Here is a 6154-nt window from a genome sequence, read left to right on the forward strand (position 1 = left end):
TCTTTCAAATGGATAGAGAGAGGACTCTGGCTTGGTGTAAGAGTGGAAGGTGATCCAAGGCCTAAAAAGGCAGGTTTGGCCCAGGAGGTGTGTGAACACAACCTGTAGCTATGGAATGACTTAGACATGTCCAGCAAGTTATATGGACCAAGTCACGGTAACCAAAACTGAAAGGAGGCTCTGTCTTCCAAATGTGACCTGAGCAATGGGAGAGGCTCAAGGAGAATATGCTCCATCACTTTAGATCTGTCTGTGTGCCTGGTGCCTTGTGTCACTGCCTTGAGCTAGATTTGCATGTGAACAAGCAGTCCCTTGGGCTAACAGTGTTCTAACTATTAAAATAACTGTGGCATCCTGCAGCAGGAATATTCTGTTGACTGAGCTGAGCTCTCCAGCAGACTGAACTCTATGCAGTGCAAATCCTTCCTTCTCTGGAGATCTTCCAAACCTGCTTGGATGCCACCCTGTGCCACGTGCTCTAGGTGACCCTGTGTGTGCAGGGGGGTTGGACTAGATGATCTCTGAGGTCCCTTCCAACCTTAAGGATTCTGTGAAATGCTGCTGGCCAGGTCTAGCATGGCAGCAAGATGGTAAATTCCACCYTGCTAACATAGTAGTCTCTGTATTTGAGCCCTGCTAGGGCTGAAACACCTGAGGAAGAGTAAACTTCCACCCCCCTAAGCTCTGAAAGGAGCAGAGSGTATTAAAACACCCCAAGGTTTTGTTCTCATACCTTGCATTGCTTATAGGCTACAGGAAAGAGCAGGAGTTAAACCTGASAGAGTTCAAAGGCAGGGCTGTAATGAGGCTGGAAGTGTCCCTGTTCCCAGCCCCTGCTGGGTCTCAGCTGAATCAAAGGCCATCACGTGCTAATCTTTTTCTAATTAAAGATTGCTTTATCTTCCAGAGGTAGCTTTGAGGCATGTTGTGGTCTGTGCATCCTTTYCTGAAGGGCTAAAGCAATCTTGCAGAGGGCTGCTCTGGCGAGCAGTGAATCTCTTTTCAAATCCTTTCATTTGAAATTATTAGCTGAGTCGGGACATCTGTCCTAGGGCTGCAGCTCCGAAATCTCTTGGGGGCTCTAAAGCAGGTTTTCCCTAGGCCAGGTGCTAGTAGGGCAGCTGGCATTGAGGTTGCTCCTTGTGTATCTGCTCCAGTGGAGTGTGGAAGGGCTGTGCCTTAGGCTGGACAGAGCTGTTTTCCTACAGGTTAGACCAGTAGTTTTTACACCATTAGCATGCTAAACGGTCCTGAGTCCCAAAACTTGGGTAGTTGCTGAGCTGTTCAATAACCTCCACCATGGTGGTGTTTCCAAAATGTAAGTGTGCCTCTTACCTTGCATTCTCTGTGACTACCATAACACTGGTGTCCCGTGAATAATAGCAAGACTTTATCCTAAGGCTGATAAAGGAGCTGATATTGCAACTCATGGATACTATACTGGGTTCTGCCTTAATTCAATTGCTCCTYATTTGTGTTTGCTAGCTCTTGGGTTTTCTGCAGCCAGCACTTTCAAAGAAGAGATAAATAATTCTTTAGTGGCACGCAGCTAGCTAAGGGCTTTCCTCCCAAATCTGTGCAGGATTTTCATGCTTGCTCCTGTGCTTTACCTCAAATTCCAGCATTATTAAGGAGGTGGCTTTGTTCATTGTCTAAGTGCCAGGCTGTAGAGTGATCATGCTTTAAAATTTGCAGGCCATGGCCTTGCACTGAATCTGGCTCTTTGAGATCACCTGCAAATYGATCCTGTGTGCTCCTGTCTGTTCAAATCCTCCTGGAGTTCTGCTTTTAAAAAGGAGAAATCRGTGTGGTGCATGTAAAATGGCTTGGTGGAGTGAGAACTAGATGCAGAGCTGTTATTCCAAGGTCATCACCTTGAATTGCATCCAAGTAGGTAGGTGGTGCATGTTGGTGTTACCAGTGAGGCCAGGTGTGGTGATGAAAGGGGGTGATTTGAGGGTTACTCGAGCAAGAGAACCCAGAGAGAGAAGGTGTGGAGCCTGGGAGGTGTGTAAATGGAGATCTGGCTTCTGCTAACAGCTCYGRTGGTTTTGATACCTGAGATGAAACMGCTTGTGCTCTCCCATCCTCTTGCTAAGGGCCATGCATAGGAAACCCTCTGTGCTCCAAGTCARGGCAGGTTATGTCTCTAATTAGCCCTTTCTTCTGGGTGGGAATAATGGATCTAGAAAATAGCAAGGAAAATCCTCATTACCCTGCTGCTTGTCCCTGGTGTTAGGACAGTGACAGCCTGGGTGTCTTSTCAGAGCAGCCCCCCTCTTGTGGTGGCAGCCAGGGTGGGCTAGTGAGGGGCGGCASTTGCTGGAGCAGCTGCCTGGCCCTGGCAGGGCTGCAGAGAAGCAACACAGAAACAAGGTTCCCWGGTCTGGGAATCCTGTGTGGTTGTGAATGAACTGCCCTAAACACACACGTGAGCATGGGTCTCACTTGGCTGCAGTAGMAAAAGGCCTGTAATGTCACAGAAACACAATCATTATTGAAGAGCTTTTATAGTGATTCAGCATGCTTCTGTGGTAGCCCTGCTCACCAGGGTGTCGCAGGATTTTCTTCTCTTCCTTTTCCTCTCTTTTGAGGCTCTGAACCTTCTTTTTAACCTGMGTCTTGGTGGATAGGGTAACTGACTGGGGCAGCACGGGGATGAAGGGAGAATCTGTCCCTGCCAAAGGCTGTGATTCTCTGCAGAATGTCTCCTCTTACTGCTGTCCATGGCTGCATCTCCCCCTTGGCTGGGAAGATGGAGAGATCCTTCCCAGGCTGTAGAGGGAGACTACTGGAAGCCCCTTGGGTTTGTGGGGCACGTGAGGAGCACCCTGATTTAGCAGGTTGTTGAGCTCTGGTTGTTGCATGGAGGTGCTCAGTATCCTCCTTGCTCTCTAGGAGGCCTAGAAACCCCTGAGAGGGGGTGTGGGCTGTACCCCTGTTTTGTTCGGGTAGTGCCTTGGCCCAGGGAATGAGTATTGCCTGAGCCTGGTTTTTGTGCAGGCTCCACTCATCCTTTCTACAGGTGCTAAGAGCTGAGATGACTGTGGTGAAAAGCAAGGCTCTGGGGCTGTGGAAGATGGATTGAGTTGCGTTGAGGACCAGCTGCCCTTCTTGTCCTGGAAGCTTCTAATCACTGTTTTTGAGCTGCACTTCTGTATTCCCTTCCACAGCTCAGAAGGGTTGAGACTGGGAACATCAATGGCTGCCAACCATGGCCCAGTGTGCATGTTCACCACTTGCCTTGAACACGCCATGCTTGGAAACAAATCTAATGCATCTCTGCTCTGGGGTCCACTTGACTTTAGCAGGTGACTCCAGGGCCAGGCCCATCTACCTGCTTCTACCTTCTGAACAAAAAGCTCTCCTCTAGCTCACTCCCTAGAGAAACATAAGTGCTTTGAGAAGACAAAGATATCCCAGGACAAAGAAGGGGAAGAGGATTAGGAGAAARGAAGAAGCAATTAAGAAGTTGGATAGTGGTAGGAGGATGAAGAAATAGAAGGCAGCATTTGAAGAGAGCCTGAAGGAGTGAGTGGAGGTGGCCTGTGCCTATGGGGCTGAGGTACCAAGAGCCYCATTGTACAACAGTGAGGAGACTGCCCAGCTGTGAACATGTGGGCCAATGGGCCTGCAAAGGGCTCTTTGCTAGAGCTGYGATGTGGGAGTTGTGTGGGAAACAAGTGGATTAGCTGAGACCAAGAAAAATGATAGCAATTAGCATGAGCAAATCCAATTAGGAGCCACTTGTGGGTTACCATGGGCCTGTCTCTAGAGTGGATRCAGCAGGTATAGCCCAGGAACAGCCCTGCAGCCTGGAAATGCCAGGATGTGGGTCGATCTACCAGGATCCCCTTTCATTAGCAGCCTCTTTTCCTTGGGGCTGGAGCCTGCTGGCTCTGTGCCCCTAATTAGGATGGAGAAATGGATTTAGGCGACTAGTCAGAGGTAGGTTGTTGGTAGTTGGGCTCTGAGCAGGGCCTAGTGGGTAAAGCAGCAATTCTCCCTGCAGTCTGCAGCTTCACAACAAATACTGTCATGCTCTAAAGCTCCTAATCAAGAGCAGGGTCAAAAAGAGTTGCTTCAGTGTCGAGTGTTTTGTGCTTTTTCCAGTGAAAATTCTCCTGAGCTGCAGTTGCCCCYCTCTCATGCTGCTGCCCCATCTGTCGTGCTGTCCTTTACAGCCAGCCATGGTGTTTCTCCTATGCGGGGAGGCTGCGAGTGGAAGGTTTTCCATTGTGGTCCCTCTTCCTCAGTTGTTTTGCTTGGGGCTGCACAGAGAGGGATTCGGGAGCTGCCAGAGAAAGTGGTTTAAAGAAGCACAAAACCACTGCAGCTTGACCTGAATTTGCAATAGCAAAATCTCTGAATGGAAATGAGCAAAGAAGGAAGAACAGGAAAGGCTTTTGGAAGCATTTAACCTCATTCCCTAAACATAATTTAGGAACGAGGAAAACACCTCTACCTCTCACATACATAAAACAGTTTGACTCAAAACCTTCACTTCTGGTAAAATCATTTGTTCTGGAATAGGACCATAATTTGTCACCTACTCTCCTTTTTCTTTTTTTTTTTTTCTGAATTCTTCTTTTTTGGTCCAGCCTCCTAATGCTTTTTCTTCCCCTCCTCCTTTTTTATTCTATTATTTGCCCTATTATAGCAGGTTGAGCAGCATCTGAAATAAATACCTGCGTTTTTCTAGTCCAACTCTGTCTCCATGAGCCTGGTGGTGATTCACCTTCTGCAGGACTGAGGTTGGGCCTAAGCAAGCACTGGATTCAGTACTTGCTGGCCATGAGGATGAGCTGTGTTCTTATGAATCTGCTTCATCACCTGGCAGAGTATATCCTTCAAGGGATCTGCCTGTCATTAGGATGGCAGGAGGGGTGCTGAGCTCTGGGCTGCTTTTGAGCTTGGCCTAAGCTGTGGTATACCTGGTGGGAGCAAGGGGTTTTATTAGAACCAGCTATAAAAGGTTGATGTGGATTCAAGGGTCTAAGGATGCCCTCAGCAAGCTAGTTGATGAGGCATTTTAGTGTTGGCACTTGAGTTGGGCAGACAGGCTTTGTGCAGTGTAGAGAGGTGCATCCAGATCACAGAATCACAGAATRTTCAAGGTTGGAAGGGACCTTTAGAGATCATCTAGTCCAACCCTCCTGCTCCAGCAGGGACACCCAGAGCATGGGGCACAGGGTGGCATCCAGGCGGGTTGTGAAGACCTCGAGAGAAGGAGACTCCCCAGCCTCCCTGGGCAGCCTGGGCCAGGGCTCGGGCACTCTCACAGGAAAGAGGTTCCTCCTCCCATGGAGATGGAGCTGCCTGGGTTTCAGCTTATGCCCATTGCCCCTTGTCCTATTGCTGGCCACCAMTGAGAATTGTATGTGTAACTGGATCTGATTTGTTGCTGTGGTAGTTGAACCTCATTGATGTGAGGTCCATTCCTGCATTTCCTCACTACTAGAGCAAAATATTGTTTCAGTGCCAAAGRGTTCCTGACCATGGAGGATGCCTTTAGAAATGGAGCTCTTGCCTAGGAAGAACAGTTTCCAGTCCAGGTCTTTGTGATTCTTTTGTGCTCTGAATGTGTAACTTGACTGAAAGCACATGTCAGTATTAGCACTGCTGRTCTTTTTCTAGTGTCTTGACCTGGGACTGGGTTGTTGGTCACAGCTGGGAGGAAGGCAGAGACCAGTGCAATGCTAGATGCTGGTCTGGCTGGGATAATGACCAGCTGGGAGGTGAAGTGAGATCCAGGGACTTGTTCCACATCACAAGGGGAGCAAAATAATTGGAATGTTGTAAGGTCCTCCCCACACCAACTCAGCTGGGAAACAAAATACATCTCCCTCGTTTGGAGGCTGTGATGTGTCCTTCTCTACCCAAGACTCTAGGGGAACCTCTAGAAACACAAGAGAATATTCTGCAGATGTTGGTATGCACATATATTTAGATGTAACTCTCATAAAAGACTAAGTTTAATGTCTGATTAGCTTCATCCCTGCTCTTTGAAACATGCTATGTTTATTCACATTTAATTTAAGATGCTATAAGATACTAGCTTAAAGGGGGAGGTGATGTGAAGACTGAGMATGCTGGAGGGAAAATAAGGCAATTGTCATCCTATCTCTCATCMTCCCATCCTTCTGGAGGTAAG

The sequence above is a fragment of the Nothoprocta perdicaria genome, unplaced genomic scaffold (assembly GCF_003342845.1).
Source record: "Nothoprocta perdicaria isolate Ctin4 unplaced genomic scaffold, notPer1 scaffold_400, whole genome shotgun sequence".
Taxonomy (NCBI): domain Eukaryota; kingdom Metazoa; phylum Chordata; class Aves; order Tinamiformes; family Tinamidae; genus Nothoprocta; species Nothoprocta perdicaria.